The sequence below is a fragment of the Gymnogyps californianus genome, unplaced genomic scaffold (assembly GCF_018139145.2).
Source record: "Gymnogyps californianus isolate 813 unplaced genomic scaffold, ASM1813914v2 HiC_scaffold_115, whole genome shotgun sequence".
Taxonomy (NCBI): Eukaryota; Metazoa; Chordata; class Aves; order Accipitriformes; family Cathartidae; genus Gymnogyps; species Gymnogyps californianus.
In genome coordinates this window covers 31,302-48,189 of record NW_026113996.1, presented here as the reverse complement: position 1 = coordinate 48,189, position 16,888 = coordinate 31,302, and positions in this window count along the sequence as shown.

Here is a 16,888-nt window from a genome sequence, read left to right as displayed (position 1 = left end):
TCGACTGGGACCTCTCCAGACTCCCAAGACCATTTAAAAATGATGGAGAGAGGTCCCACGATGACATCGGCCAGCTCTTTCAGTACCCTGGGATGAATCCCATGGGGCCCCATAGATTTCTGCGCATCCAGCTGGAGCAGCAAGTCTCAAACAAGTTCAGGGTCAGCTGGGAGTTTATCATCCCCCCAGTCATGGTCTTCCAACACAGGAGCTTCACCCTGTTCCAGTGCAGTCTGGATCAGTCCATGGCAAATGGTGGGGCTGTGTTTCCACCCCTGGGGCAGTCGATTCCAGGTGTACTGGATGCCCCTCCAAGTGAAAGCAAACTGTGGCCAGCACTCTGCTGCCAAAGGGACTGAGAAAAATGCATTAGCGAAATCAGTTGTGGCATACCACTTGGCTGCCTTTGACTCCAGTTTGTATTGGAGATCTAGCATGTCCGGTACGACAGCACTCAGTGGCTGTGTGACTTCATTCAGGCCACGATAGTCCACTGTTAGTCTCCATTCTCCATTAGACTTTCACACTGGCCGTATGGGGCTGTTAAAGGGTGAGCGAGTCCTGCTGATCACTCCTTGGCTCGCCAGTCGACAAATCAGCATATGGATGGGAATCGGGGAGTCTCGGTTGATGTGATATTGTTGCCGGTGCGCTGTCATGGTAGCAACTGGCACCTGTTGTTCTTCGACCCTCAGCAACCCCACAACCGAAGGGTCCTCAGAGAGACCAGGCAAGGTGGACAACTGTTCAATTCCCTCTGTCTCCAAGGCAGCTATACCAAAAGCCCACCAATACCCCTTTGGGTCTTTAAAATACCCTCTCCTGAGATAGTCTATGCCAAGGATGCATGGGGCCTCTGGGCCAGTCACAATGGGGTGTTTCTGCCACTCATTCCCAGTTAGGCTTATTTCAGCCTCCAATACAGTTAGCTGTTGGGATCCCCCTGTCACCCCAGAAATACAAATGGGTTCTGCCCCTTTATAACTTGATGGCATTAGAGTACACTGTGCACCGGTGTCCACTAGAGCCTTATACTGCTGTGGGTGTGATGTGTCAGGCCATTGAATCCACACAGTCCAATAAACCCGGTTGTCCCTTTCCTCCACCTGACTGAAGGCAGGGCCCCTCTATTCCTGGTCGGAGTCTTCAGTACTTGATTTTTGTAACTGCAAACCAGAAGTCCCTTCATCAGGGTCAAAAGTATGATTAGCCCTTCTACTCTGCCCAACAGACACCGGAGCAGTAATATTCCTGGATGGCTGCCTTTTGGCTGTTGTTTTTTCTTGTAATTCCTGTACTCGAGCTTCTAGTATCCAGATAGATTCACCATCCCACTTCCTCGTGTCCTCCCCCTGGTCACGCACATAGAAGCACAGGGTGGCACGTGGTGTGTGCCACTGGTACCCTTTCCCTTGAGCAGAAAAAGGTTGGCTCTTAATAGCTGAGATATTGGCCGGTATGAGTGAGGAAGAAGACATATCCTTTTTGAATTGCTGGGGCAATTGTTGGGTCAGTTTCTCCACAGCTGAGACACAGGTCTGTAGGGAGGAAGCGAGATTCTCTTCGATTTCTCAGAGTTGACTGGCCAATCCATCCACAGTTGGTGCCTCTGTGTCTGTCCAGCTCATTGTCGCCAGGGTGTTGGCATATGACCTTGGTGCACTTTGTACAAACTTTTGCCACATGGACCACATGCACCAGATTTCATTTGGGTCTTTGGATGCCTGGTTGTTGTCCAGGTTGCTGTAGATCATCTCCACCACGGCTAATTCCCTCAGATACTGGATACCTCCCTCAATGGTGGTCCACTTGCTTCGGGAATTTGCAAGATCTTCCTTGAAGGGATACCTGTCCTTCACACTTGACAGGAGTCGCCTCCAGAGACTGAGGACTCCTGCCCCTTTTCCAATCCCTTTGTCAATGGCCTTATCCCTAGCAAGGGATCCTAGCTGCCGGGCTTCCTTACCCTCTAATTCCTGACTATTGGCCCCAATATCCCAGCATTGGAGCAACCAGCTGATAATGTGCTTGCCTGGTTGACGGCTGAAATCTTTTCACATATCTCGCAGCTCACTTAGGGATAGGGATCGGGTGGTTTCTGTCTCATTTATGATTTCAGTCTCTTCCTCCTCCTGTTCTTGTGACTGCTCTGCTGCAGAACAGGCTGCCTCTTCTGATTCTCCCTCCTGCTCCCTCTTAGGAGAAGCTTCTTCCTCCCTTACTAAACAAGTTGACTTCCACTTCCATTGTTTCTTCTTGACTATGACTATAGGGGCGACTGATATAGTTGAGGGTTGGGTCTCCGGTTTAGCCACGGTGTCTGTTTGTATGTCTTTGGATCCAGAGACCCTCTCTTCTCCTTGAGGGTGCTGAATAGTGCTCGGTAGGCATAGGCCAGGCCCCAGCACAGTGCAATAAGTTGTTCTCTTTGGAATATCCAGGGCATCCTTTTTTCAAACATTCTATCACTTCATCAGGATCCCGCACTTGTTTGGGGGTGAAGTTCCAAACCATTGGAGGTGAGAAGTTCTCTAGGTACCTGCCCATATTCTCCCACATGCCTTGCCACCCATAACCACACTGCCTCAGGGCATATCCCTGGGTGATATTCCTAAATAGTTGGTTAACGTTAGAAAAAAATGAAAAAATATTCTTGAGAAGTACCAATAGGAGTATTTTGGTTACCCAAGGATGTTCAAGATACTGAAGAGTTATTATAACGAGGGAGAAAAACATCCTCCATATGGGAGAAGGTGGTGAAGGTGCCATTCTGTGTTTCCTCCACCGAATGCCTCTTGGAGGAAAAAATGGAAAAAATTTAATTTTTAATTGTCTCCATGAGATGGTTCCCGATGCCAGGGACGGCATCAATGCAGAGCCCAAATACCAGATTAAGCTCAAGGCCAGTGCTTTTATAATTCTCTCAGGCAAAACACCACCAAGTGCTACACAGCACAGCAAATTGCAAAAGCTGTCTTTATCATGTACAGCAAAAAAGGGAGTGCGGCACAGATCAGATAAACCAGTGTCAAGAACAGGTAAGTCAATATCGTGACCAGAAACAGTTAAACAGATATAATTATAAGTTCCCTCTAATATGATCTGGTCAAATCTGTTGTTGTCTCAAACCTTTCAAGCTACACGTTTGGCACCAAAAAGGACTGCCGTGGTTTAACCCCGATAGGGAGCTAAGCCCCACACAGCCGCTCGCTCACTCCCTCACCCAGTAGGATGGAGGAGAGAATCAGAAGGGTAAAAGTGAGAAAACTCATAGGTTGAGATAAAGACAGATTAATAATTAAAAAAAAAAAGATAAAAAGAAAACAACGAAGACAAACAAAAAATCCCAAGAAAAAACAAACAAAACCAAGAAAAACAAGTGATGCAAAAAAACCCCCAAAAATTGCTCACCACCAACCAACTGATGCCCAGCCAGTCCCTGAGCAATGGCAGACCTGGCCAACCTCCCTCCCCCCCCAGTTTTTATTGCTGAGCATGACATCATATGGTATGGAATATCCCTTTGGTCAGTTGGGGTCAGCTGTCCCAGCTGTGTCCCCTCCCAACTTCTTGTGCACCCCCAGCCTACTTGCTGGTGGGGCAGTATGAGAAGGAGAAAATTCCCCTTGTTGGGGAATTTTTATGGTACCCCTTGAGGCAAATTGAACACATGTTTGTGCTTAAATATAAAAAAAAATAATTAATGAACAATGCGTTGGACAGAGTCCTACCACCATAAGCAGTTCTACAAGGAGTCTGCAAAGATGCCTCATGAGCTGATTCCTTATATACACTTGCACCAACACCAATCCCTTGAGCGGGTTGCATGGGGCACCTCAGCCTGGCCTTGGGTCCGTCCCCCAGCCCAGCTCTGCTGCCCAAAGATGGCCCCTGAGTGATCCCTCCCATTCCAGGAGGGCTACAAGACAATGCTGCACCTGTTTCTTATCTCATTCTTCTGTCTCTGGCATTCCTGCTTCCAGCCAGTTTAACCCCTTCTTGCAGTTGGGCCTTCTTGCCCTCCATGCCAGATCATTCCTTGGTCACAAATTACCACTGCTGAGCAGTTACAATTTGAATTTCCCCTTCATTCCCCCTTTTGTGAGTAGTTATTACTCACACACATTCATCATTACAAGTCTTTCAAATTCCTCCTTATGCTTCTTTCTATAGATTTCCATTTCCAAAAACATTTGCTTTGCCTCACCTAGGTGTATTCCCTTTGCTCCCTTCTTCATTTGTTTACAGCTTAATTTCAGGCACCTTCAGATAAGGAGTCTCTTTCTCTTAAAGATCTGCTCATGACTCCTGGGAGCCCAGGATCGATCACCACGTGGGCCGTGCTGTCCCATCATCCGTTCTTGCCTCTAGATTTTATAATCTTTTATAGTCATTAGTCCTAGCACTTCTTCCTTTTCTTCTTCCTTATCCTCTAACATATTCAGCATCATTGTTCTGGCCTCTACTTGCGTTATGCCTTGTTCTATCCTTTTACATACCAATTAGCTACAACATAAGATCAACTGAACTAATGCATACCTAACCACTAAAGTTGTTAATCCCAACAAATTGTACTTCAGTGCTGTCTTAAGCAGCTTCCTAACCATCCTTCCATGTCTGGGAGTCATCCCCACCAGTCAAAAAGTTTTTTCTCCAGGTATTTCATGCAGTATCTGAAGTTTACCTCAAATTTTATGTACGTTCATTTCTATTCTCTGATCTTGGTCTGCATATGTACAAGAAGTGGTGTTAACCAGTATACATGTAACTTTCTTGAGCAATGAGCACATAATTTAATGCCATTCTGTTTTGCAGGGCTACCTGAGATGCTTGTTTTACCTCTAACTGTAAGGCTGAAACAGCAATACCTATCTCTTCCATTACAGTAGATATATTTATGACAGCCCTTTAGAATTCTGATACTCCTAGCCAGGGGAGGAATGCTCATGCAAACTGGTGGAAGCCAGTTTGTCAAATAACAAGTGGATTTTGCACAGAGTGTTTTGTACTTCATTTGGTATGCTGGGGTAAGTTGTGCCTGTCATTCCAGAAGAAGTCTGGATGTATTGAAATGCCAAGAAAAACAACCAACCCATCCTAATCTACAGGTGTTAGTCCAATTAACAGGCAGTATCTTATAGGCCTTAGAGCCACATACCCCTCGTAATCCTTCATTCCTTAAGGTCTTATCATATAACAATTCTTATGAGTTAGTATATGACCAGTAATAATATAAACCCAAATGCAAAACCCCAGAGCAAACAAAGCTACAATTTCTAAAAACAATTGACAGGTTCAGATGATAATAATAGGGTCATCAAAGTCTATTTGCAGGGTTGTAGATTGTACTTCTGTTAACATTTGATCAAAGGAAGTTCATCCAGATCATCCAGCTCTGCTGTGACAGGTGATACGCTCTGCGTTGTGTCTGGAGATGGTGTGACCCTTTTACACTGGGAAGCACGGATCCAGTTGAGCAGCCCTTAATATAGACCCGGTCTCCTGGTTTCAAGGAGTGCCAGACTTCAGTGGTGGGTTCTGGTAAAACTTTCAGCTGTGTGTGGAAAGTCCTTAAACATTTCATCAATACCTGACAATATTTTAGAAGAGCATTATCTGTTAGTTTTAAGTTTGACTGCATGGGAGTTAAGGGTACTGTGTAAGGCAGTCACATGGGTCTGCCCATTAAAATCTCGTGAGGTGACAGCCCCTATTTTCTATTCACAATGTTTCTCATAAATCAATGGGAGAGGTAACACATCCAGACATTTCAGGCTAGTTTCTGCACAAATTTTTGCCAATTTAGTTTTAAAATCAGGAGTTTTTCCTCTCTACAGCCCCACTGGATTGGGGGTGATGGGCAAAATGACTTTTTGGTTCTATTTGTAGGGCTGCACAAATTTTCTGCATTACTTGTCCAGTAAAATGGGTCCCCTTATTGCTATCTAGTATTAGGGGAATACTAAATCCAGGAATTAGTTATCTCAGCAATTTTTTTGCAACAGTTGTTTCATCTGCATGTTTACAAGGACAGGCCTTCATCCTGAGAACATATCTAAAATGACAAGGACATACTCAAAATTACAGCATTTAGGCATCTGAATAAAGTCAATTTGCAAATTTACATGTGGTCCCCACAGTTTAGGGTGTGCAGCTATATTTGTCTTCTCCTTCTGTCTTACATTATTTTGTTGAAAAGTTGTCCTAACAATATGAAGATTCAAGAATTTGAACAGTACTTTGTTAGCAAGCTTCAGTCATTTACACCTTAATTTCTGACAAAATTAAAGCCCCTTCCTGATTGTTCAAGCTATAGAACTATTTAATTAAATAAAAATGTGTATGAATTATACAAATCTTAAATTTATGTAGACTACTTAAAAGAAAATGAAATAATATTTAAAGTTCTTTAATATTCCTTTTTCAGTATTAACTGTATCTTCAGATATACCAACATTTTAATGATGTAGTCATTAGCTCAGTGACTTCACTAAAGCATTCTATTGCTCCCATCCCATTCCAAAATAATGTTGAGAATAGACAAATAACTGAAAAATATGTGCACAAGAAAAAATTGGGGCAAACCAATCAAAAATTTGGAGCAAACCAATCCTGTCATATAGCTGCAATCATCCCCTCTTTGCTGGTGTAGGCCACTGAATGGGTCACACGAGCAAAGGCAGGTATATCTCTTATTCTTCTTGCTGTACTCCCAAAGACATTTTGCCTGCAGCTTGCAGGGAACTGTAAATCACTCCAGCCAGACTCATGGCATGGTATTTCCTGCCTCCTTGGGTTGTTGTAGTACAATTAGTTTGAAGTGATCAAGTGAACTATAGCTTGAAACCAGGATGGGAGAGAAGAGGGGTTTTTTTAAGCAGTAGGAGAGTTTCCCTACCTCTCCTTTACTATCTTCTCAGGAATATCTCCTAGGGAGAAATCCCTGGGCACATCACAGGAGTTTGAGCAACCCCACCTTCTTCATCCTTAAAAACCTAATCTCAGTCAGTGGTGGTTGAGTAGTTAGTTTAGCTCGTATTCAGTATGAATTGAAACTTTTAAAGCAAAGTTCCTACTGCTTTGGTGAATGAGCCTGGTATCCCTGGCTCTCCGGCAGGAGGGTCTGAACATTACCTCAGCCCCTTACCCCGTGCTGACCCCCCTCGCTGCCGAGTGCTGCTGCCGCGGCCACCTTTAGCACTGACATTCAAGGGGGGTGGGGGGGTGGGGGTCGTGCAGGACTGCACCGAAACTGTCACCTGGCCTGTCCCTTTGCCGGATTGTTGTTGTTCTTAAGGGCAGAATCTTTTAAGGACCCCAGAAGGGTCCCAGCTCCTTAGAGGAGGAAAAGGTTAAAAAAGAACCACAAAATCAATCGTATATCTCCTTGGATCAGGGACTTATCTGAGCATCCTTGGAGACAAGGATCTCTTGTGCCACTGGCAATCGAACTGGCTGACTCTGGGTTGTCCTGTCCAGCCACCTCTTGTTTACAAACATGGTGGTATGTGTCTGTCTAAGGAGATTTACATTTCCACTAGGTACATTATTTGTAGAGCTAAGTGATGTTTGTTCCCCTATAATTCACTGATTTCCTCTGTAATACTCGGTTCTACTACTTGGTTCCATCAGGTTTAAATCTCTGTAAGATGAGGCTCTTCCTTTGCAACTGTGCATTTCCCTTTTCTACCCGATTCTTCACAAATTTGGACATTCCATTTGTAGAGAGCTCAGCCTTATCCTGATCCTCTCAGATTTCCTCTTGCTTTATAGCCAATATCATTCTCAATTTGATAGGTAGAAGTGATTTGTTACTTACAGGAGGTCTTGTACATATTCTGAGTAAGCCTCTCCTCATCTCCCAAACTACAAATCCCAGTCACTAGGTCTGCAGTTTGAGCCATTTGCACCTCCTGTTGTCCTTCTAATGTTCTGTAAACATCTTTTCAATCCAATTGTTCCAATTAACCCAAGGATTTACTAGAACAGGTCCAGTTTGGGTGCCCGCATAAAGTCCAAAAGGTCAGTTAGAAATTTAACACTGTAGGCACATTAGCAAAGGATCAGTCCCCTATCACATAAGAATTATATACATGTAATCTCAGGAGTACACACAATTTGACCAAATCCTGCTGGCTACAAAACTGTTAAGGGATGTTAGTAGCGTGACTGCCTCCTCCAGCAGCCTTGGCCAGGACCCTCCTGCCACTGGAGCCCAGCCCCGGGACCCAGGGTCTCTGCCCAGGCTGGGGGACGTGGCTGCTGCTTTCCCAGGTGCAGGCTCAACCAATAGCAAAGCTGAGCACATATCCCAGAGACACACACATGGGACATACACAGGACATTGACGTGGCTGGTCACACAGACTGCCACAGACAAGGCGTTGTCAACACCACCTGCATATAGGATTCATATAAAACATAAACACAGACAGCCAGGTCCCTTTCTTCCTCTTTGGCTGGTAGGGATACAAGTTCACTAGTGAAAGCGCGTGCACACACACACACACACACACAATTACTTTCTAGATTCACAAGCACATGCACATTCACAGATCCCTTGACTACCAGCATGGACCCTTCTGTCCTCTCATCCCTGCCTGGATCTTGGCTCTCTTTTAACCCTGCACCACCTGGTCTATAAGGTGGGGTGTCTGGCATCACCAGAGGATCATGATATGGGGGTAGGACTGGTTCAGTAGCACCAGGTTCTAAGCTTGGGTACAGAGATTTAGGTGCTGCAGCTGAAGCTTTAGAAGGATCCTTATTTTTATTTTCACCTAATTTAATCTTTTCAATTTGTTCTTTCATTTTTGCATTATTATCTTGTAAGGTAGCTATAATAGATTTCTGCTGGTGATTTTTCACCTCCTCACTCCACAAAAACCAAACATCTATTTCTCTCGATTTATTATCTTCGAGGTAATGGCGAAGAGAAGTTAATTTATCCAGGTTAAAGGTTCCCTCGTCTGGAAATTGCAGTTCTGGTTTGGCATAAGTATAGCCCTTCCACTGGTGGGCAAGCTGGACCAATCGCTTGCCCCCATTTTTTCCCAGTCGTGCGCTGTAATTGTGGCACATGGAGCCTAACAGGCTTTTAGGATCCGGACAGGAGGAACCTTGACCCATTTTCTCAATTAGTTTTCGACCTTTCTCAGTGAGGGAGTACAAAGCTAAGGCCTATGCATGGCAAAGGGATAGAAAGACAGGTTTGGGCATCCCCGAGAAAACAGAGCCTTGACTTGATTCCCTCAAAGCGAAAAGCTTTCAGAGCCTACTCTCATTTGGCTTCTGGGCCCTTATAAAACTGAGAGAGCATGAAGCTAAGGCCTATACACAGCAAAGGGATAGGAGAGGTTTGGCAAAGGGGTAGAAGGGGAGGTTTGGGTGTCCCCAAGAAGACAGAGCTTCGACTTTATCCCCTCAAATCCTGGGCCCAAACATGAGACAACTTGTCGTCACCCACGGAGATTACCCCGGAGCTCAATCCGAGCTTTCAGAAGTCTCAAACCTAGCCTACTCTCATTTGGCTAAACAAAGGCCTTTTAATTCTGTTTCCCCTTGATTTTCCCCCTTTCTTTATATTATAAGCACAAACTCAAATAACAGAGTTTGCTTACCGCTGATGTGACGGCCAGCCAGGAGACACGGTAGGGGAGAAGACCACACACAAGTGAGATTTTGAAATGAGGATCTCTTACCTCTTGTGGTGGCGCCACATTGGGTCTCCCCTCCAGTTCCAGTCTGATCGCTTCTGCCAGTGTGCAGCAATCCCACTTCTGACACCAAACTGTTGGGGAATTTTTATGGTACCCCTTGAGGCAAACTGAACACACGTTTGTGCTTAAATATAAAAAAAAAATAATTAATGAACAATGCGTTGGACAGAGTCTTACCACCATAAGCAGTTCTACAAGGAGTCTGCAAAGATGCCTCATGAGCTGATTCCTTATATACACTTGCACCAGCACCAATCCCTTGAGCTGGTTGCATGGGGCACCTCAGCCTGGCCTTGGGTTCATCCCCCAGCACCAGCTCTGCTGCCCAAAGGTGGCCCCTGAGTAAGCACATTCCAGGAGGGCTACAAGACAATGCTGTGGCTGTTTCTTATCTCATCACCAAGAGAAACTTCACTCCCTTACAGGGAATCCTTCTGTCTCTGGCATTCCTGCTTCCAGCCAGTTTAACCCCTTCTTGCAGTTGGGCCTTCTTGCCCTCCATGCCAGATCATTCCTTGGTCACAAATTACCACTGCTGAGCAGTTACAATTTGAATTTCCCCTTCAGCCTTGACGCTTTGTAAACACTGTTAAGCAATAACTGAAATATCCCTGTGTTATCAACACTGTTTTCATCACAAATTGAAAACAGCCCCATACAAGCTACTATGAAGAAATTTAACTCTATCCCAGCCAAAACCAGTACAGGTGTGTAAGAGATACACCTACTGAGTGGCATTTCACTGTTCACAAATTCAATGATCATTAGTCCTCTCATGATTGTTTACCTGTTTACTCATTTGTTGGTTAGTCAAAGGCCAACCATTGTGTTTTGGTTCTTAAGGTAACAATGTGCCACAACTGGTACCACTCTGTCAGAGCAGAGAGGTTTTTTATGGTTTAGCCCAGGTCTTGTAGGAGGGTTTGTATGAGTTCTCCTAGCCCCTCCAGTCCCTTCCAATATTGTGCAGAGTATGTTTTGTAAAAACATAAGGTGATATTTATACATACATGTGTGAGTACACACAGACCATGCATAGACATTACATTTGTATATCAGGGATTTGTTATTGATCACTATTTAAAAAATAGGAAATATGTCCATCCTCACTTTAGAGAAACAGAGTTTCTCTTTTTTGGAGATTAACACCTTTAAATTGGATCCATTTCAGTTTCTAATTTTTCCTCTTTTTTTTTTCTTTTCTCTTCATACTTTGGTGGATGTGTTAGTATCCAGCAGAATACAAGGACTCTTTATTTCCTAATCAACTCCCGAATTTACCAAACTTACAATTAGTTTAAATTTGAAATTTAATTTTTAATTAAATTTAAATTAAAATTTGGCAATAAATTTGTATTTCTAAGTTACTATTTCTTTTTGCTTTGCATCCCCCCTTTTGCTACCTTTAAGGGTATTGGGGAGTCACACTGGTAAAAGTAACAGTTTAAATGGTACCCAATGTACTGCACACACTCCTGAGCTCTTTAGGGGAGGGTTTTGGTGTTACTGTTCATTTAAATTTTGCAGATTGGTTAGATTTGGAGGTAGTTTTGCAAGGATTCAGATTTCAAGCGTTTGCTCTTCTGTTGAATAACCCAGTTCCCCAGCCTAGCATTTTATTCTAAAAAGGCAGGGAATAGATTATTCTTATTATTTGGTTCTTCTAAGGGCATAAGTTTTAAGGATTCCTGGCTTGGCGGGGAGAGGGAAGGGTGTCCCTAGCTGCTGCTGCTTTTTTCTTTTCCTTTTTTTTTTAAAGAAGCCTTTTCTTTTATCCCCTTGGCTCAAGGTCCTTCTCCAAGCATCCTTGCAACACAAACTTCCTATGCTGCTAGCAGAGTTATACCAGACTGTCAGGCCCTGGTGTGCTCTGTTCAACCACTTCTTGTTGACTAGCAGGGGTGGCAAGTATTTGTATAGTGACAGGAGCCATGGGATATTTGATATTTTTACTAGGTATATTATTTACAGGGTTTACAGGATTAAGTAGTGTTTTATAGCAAAATGAATCAAAAAAGGAGGGAGGGGATTATTGGAGAAAGGGAGATGAGAGACAGACAAAAGAATTAGGTGGTTCTTCATAGGAAAGTGGAGCTGATTGCTGTATGCTTTACCTTTTACAAAGGTTTATAGTTTGGTTTTTTTTCTGTATAACTCAGAGTCTGAATACTCGGTTCTGTATAAATTGAACTTCTCTTTAGGCTGAGGAGACATCCTTTTGCAATTGTTTATTTTCCTTGTGTAACAGATTTTCTCACATTCCAGGGACCAGTTTGCAGAGAGCTCAGCCTCTGGGTCTCTGCCTGCTTTACGGCCAATATAGCATGGCTCAATAATTGTGGTGTTCTTTTGCTTTCAATAGACCCTGAATATACTCCTTCAAGTGAACGTTACACATTTTGGTTGCAAACTCTAATGATTTGGGCACATTTGCAAAAGGAGCAGTCCCTTCCTCATATAGGGGTTCTGTACCTGCCATTTCCTCCTCACAACAACAGTTGTTAAGGAGCAGCCAAGTCCTGTGGACTTTGCTTTAGGGGCATCTCACTTCTTGCAGCTTGCTAGGGCTTCTGCTTTTCCCAGGTCTGAGCATAAATTCCCAATAGGCACAGGTATGGTCAACCATCAATAGATCAACAAAGATGGAAGAACAGTGCTTTTACAGCCACCACATACGCATATAAACATGGACAGGACAAATGTCCCGATCCTCCTCTTACTCTCTGGCGAATCAGACTCAGTGCTGGCCAGCAGATCTCATGCACTCATTTGCAAACATCTCAGATATAGCTTTTTGTACTCCTTGGCTTGTACTCACAAACAAGATGCCAGATACTGCAGTATATCTGCATACACCTGGCACCCTGAAACAAGCGTTAGTTTTAACCAACTGGATTGCAATCCCAGTTGCTTGGTTATGAATGCTACAGCACTCTGCATCTGACCATGCTATGAGGATATACTCTTCTTTTTGGGAAACGTTGATATCTCTCACATCACGCAGACCCCACATACATCTGACAAACAATCATACCTAATACAGGGTTCCATGCAAACACTTGTTCCTGATTATATGTCCTCACCACAAACAAAACAAAATTCTGTGCAAATACCTGTACTCCACCTATGAATAGACAGAGCCTCAAACAAGCATGCCAAGGGCTGGGGTCCTACTCAGATTGTCAAAACGCAGTATGTGAAAAGGCTTGGGTTGTATGTTCAATACACAACAGAAAAAAATCCCCACAAATGCATTCAGTGTGCAAAAGAATAGGATTCCCTGCAAACAAATGTGCCTAACATTAAAAAAGGAGAGTTCAATACCACTGATACTTAATATACGGAAGAACAGGATTGCTCAGCATCAGGAAGACACTCTTACCTTTGTGACCTTTGGTTAAGAATTCAGGCATTTAGGGGTAAGGTAGCAGCAAGAACAGAACCACACCGCTCAGTGACATGAAATTTATTGAGTGTGATGAGTATAGTGGGAGGATAGTGATTTCTGTCCTAAGATTTCTCTTCTATGATGTGCTTGTACTTCACACTTGCACCAGTCTAGGCCGCTCCCTCTCTGGTCCAGTTTAGATAGGCACCATGGACCCCGGGGGAACTAGACACCCATTCTGATTACTTGATGTGTCTGGATCCTTGTTGGTGGCCTGGCCATTATGTGTAACAGTTACACCGTGGGCTCAGACTTCTGTGTGATGTTGGACCTCTGTGTATTGATGTTCCCCATAAGGGCCTATAGTCTTCACTGTTTATTACTTTTGAACTTAGGTGGTTGGCCTAAGCTGCTGGTGGCCTCATTGGTTGCATCACCCCACACCAATATCTTTGACTTACTCCATATCTAAGGCCAATTAGCAGTTGTTTACCTGGGTTGCTGTCTGGTCTCCTGCCCTAAATGTGTTTTAAGGATGTAAAGTTATTAAGAGTTTATCTGTGCTGCTTTGTTTCTTTCCTGTGCATGCCTAAACTGTTAGAGCAGAGCAGATGTAGTCCAGAGATTTTGGGTAAGTCTTCTCCATAACAGTTACAGAATATTTGAGGTTGGAAGGCACCTCTGGAGTTCGTCTAGTCCAATCCTCCCTGCTCAAAGCAGGGCTAACTAGAGCAGGTTTTCCAGGACTGTGTCCAGTTTGGTTTTTAATATCTCCAAGGATGGAAACTCCACAACCTCTCCAGGCAACCTGTTCCAATGCTTGACAGTCCTCATGATGAAAAAGTTTTTCCTTGTATCCTTTCTTGTTTCAATGTATGCCCATTAGCTCTCATACTCCCACCATGCACCACTGTGAGGAGCCTGGCTCCATCTTCTTGATGATCTCCTCATGGATATTGGAAGGCTGCTGTTAGGGCCCCCTGAAGCCTTCTCTTCTCCAGGCTGAACAAGCCCTGTTCCCTCAGCCTCTCCTCATAAGGTAAGTGCTCCAGCCCCCTGACTATCTTGATGGCCTTCTGCTGAACTCACTCCAGCTTGTCAATGCCTTTCTTGTATTGGGGGGGCCCAAAACTGGACGTGGTATTCTAGAGGTGGTCTAATGAGTGTTGAGTAGAGAGGAAGAATCATTTCCTGCAATTTACTGCTTATGCTCCTCTTAATCCAACCCAGGATGCTGTTGGCCGCCTTTGCTGCCAGGGCATACTGCTGGCTCACGTTCAGCACTGCTGTGTGCCAAGACCCCCCAGGGTCTTTTCAGCAGAGCTGCTCTCCAGCTAGTCAGTCCCCAGCCTGTTTTGTTGCCAGGATTTCTTCCTTTGAAGAAGCATTGACACGAATGTAAACAACAGTGGAAGAAAACCTATTGCATGCCAAAACTTTATCCAGTTGGAGAAGCACATGGAGCCCCTGCTCAAACATATTTAAAAAAGAAATTGGCAGCTATGGATGGTTGGATACCCTCTTGGGGGAGGACTCTGTGCCAAAAGAGGAGGGGTACATACACCCCTGAAGGGATTATGACCTGTGGATGACCCACACCAAAGCAGGTATGCTAATAGAGTGGCAGGAAGTAACTCTTACGCATATGAACTCAACCTACTATGCTGCTTATTGACTCTCCCCTCCCTAGTGTCAACTTTCTGTATTTTTGCCATGGGTTACACCTGGACTGTCTCCAAGTGCGTTATTCAAGGAAATTAGCCAGAAGGGATAAGACACACAAAACAGTAGGAGAGAGATATGCTGATTTGCTGTGGAGTTGTGCCAGTACATATTATATGTTTCAAGTGTTGTCCCAAAAATCAGGATTCTTTCACCCGGTGTGCAAAAATGCCGATTAACACACAGAGTCGAGATATTTGTTTATTTCACGTCTGCACAGAGGTGGGTGCTAGGTGGTAACTCCACAAAGCTAGCACACCTGATTAACACACGGTAAAGCATTTTATACATTTCGGCAACAGTTATCAGTACTTTTACAGTTTCGCTGAGTTACCCTCCTTCCTATTGGTTCTTGCAAGTCTCATCTCCACTTAAAGTTGCAGCGTCCTCCTTTTTTACTGCGCATGTTCTGTGAGGAAGGGGCTTCTGTTGGTAGGGGCCTCTCCCTACCTAAGGGCGGGTTTTCTAGTATGTTAATTAGGATAGTTCACTCAAAGTTCAAGTAGCTCTTTGGTTGCCCTTGTGCTTATCTTGGTATTTCTTTACCAGACTGACTTATGGTGTCATCTTGTTTCTCTTCTCAAGGTCGCACCTCGTTAACTAAGTAGCATCCTTTGTTTTTGTTTCTCGCATATCTCCAACAAAAGTAGAGCTCCAAAAAGATTGGACTGCTTAACAAAGGTCACAAATGGAGGTGATGTTTTCTAACAGAGTAATGGTTTGCCAAAGGAAGCATTAACGAGTGCTCAGTGCAAAACAGAGGTGCTTGATCAGAAGTTACCAGCTAGTAGCACTGAACTGGCAAAATTAAAAGCTATGTGCCAAGCTGCCTGTGCTGCTAGGAGAACAGTCAGTGAGCTTAAAGGTGACTGCCGTGGACTGGGATCCCAAAACCTGGGATCCTGGGATGGTGAACTTAAGGACTCTGATGATGAATTAAAAGCAGAGTCCTATCAGGCAACCCCAGTTACAGCAATTAGGCAGACCTATGAGAATTGAAGTACCATTCCCCAGAATGTGACTACACAGAATGTGTCCTTTACTCAGGGCAAAATTAAGGATATATATAAAACTTACAGCCACCGCTATGAGGAAACACCCTTGCAGTGGCTATGGATGTGCTGGGAAACTGGAGCCAGCGGGATACAGCTGATGGCTCGAGAGCAGGCTTCTGGGGAGTTTGGTGGCTATGGATGTGCTGGGAAACTGGAGCCAGCGGGATACAGCTGATGGCTCGAGAGCAGGCTTCTGGGGAGTTTGGTGCCTATGCCACTTGTAAACGTTCCCCTGCGCAACAGAGGTGGGCTTTGGGCTTGGCCAATGGAGGGATATGTTGAGCAATAGCCCAATCCTGTTGATCCCATGAATGTGTTATCCTTGTGGAGGCACTAAGAAGAGGGTAATCAACTACAATTGCTTGGGCTGCTGGAGTGTGTTTACAGGCAAGAGGAGAGAGACCCCAAAAAGGTGGTGATCACTGATGCTATGACCTGAACACTCCAATGGGTAGGCAGAGTTAATAACACCCCTCTGTTATCACCTGTTAACTTGGTGGGATGCCTTATTGATCGAGGAGTGACCTATATGTATCATACGGGGGGGGAGGGGCAGACGGGACGGAACATGCCAGAAGATTAGTGTGAGATCAGCAGCAAAGCTAAGGATAATGCTTAGAGTCCAATAGTAGGCTGCATTCCTGATATTCCAGGTAAACTCATTGTGTTAGCAGATCTGAATCTCATTTTAGTTGGGACTTTAACAAAGAGATTTCATTTGCAAATATATTAGACTATAAATAGACTATGAAGCTTCAATTTTATATTTTCATCCTTTCTCTATGATTATTAAAAAATATGCAACTCTTGTATGCTCTTGCTTACCTATTTAATTTCTGTGCATGGAAGCATGTATGGGCCTTTGAGGTTCATTGGCTCTGAGAAAGGAGAGGCAAACTATCGAATATTTAAAACCTGCTTCTCAATAATGTAATCCAAGAATATTTCAGATCCTTGAGAAGGAACTTTAGGATATAGCAGCAATAAAGTTTTAATGTGAGCACT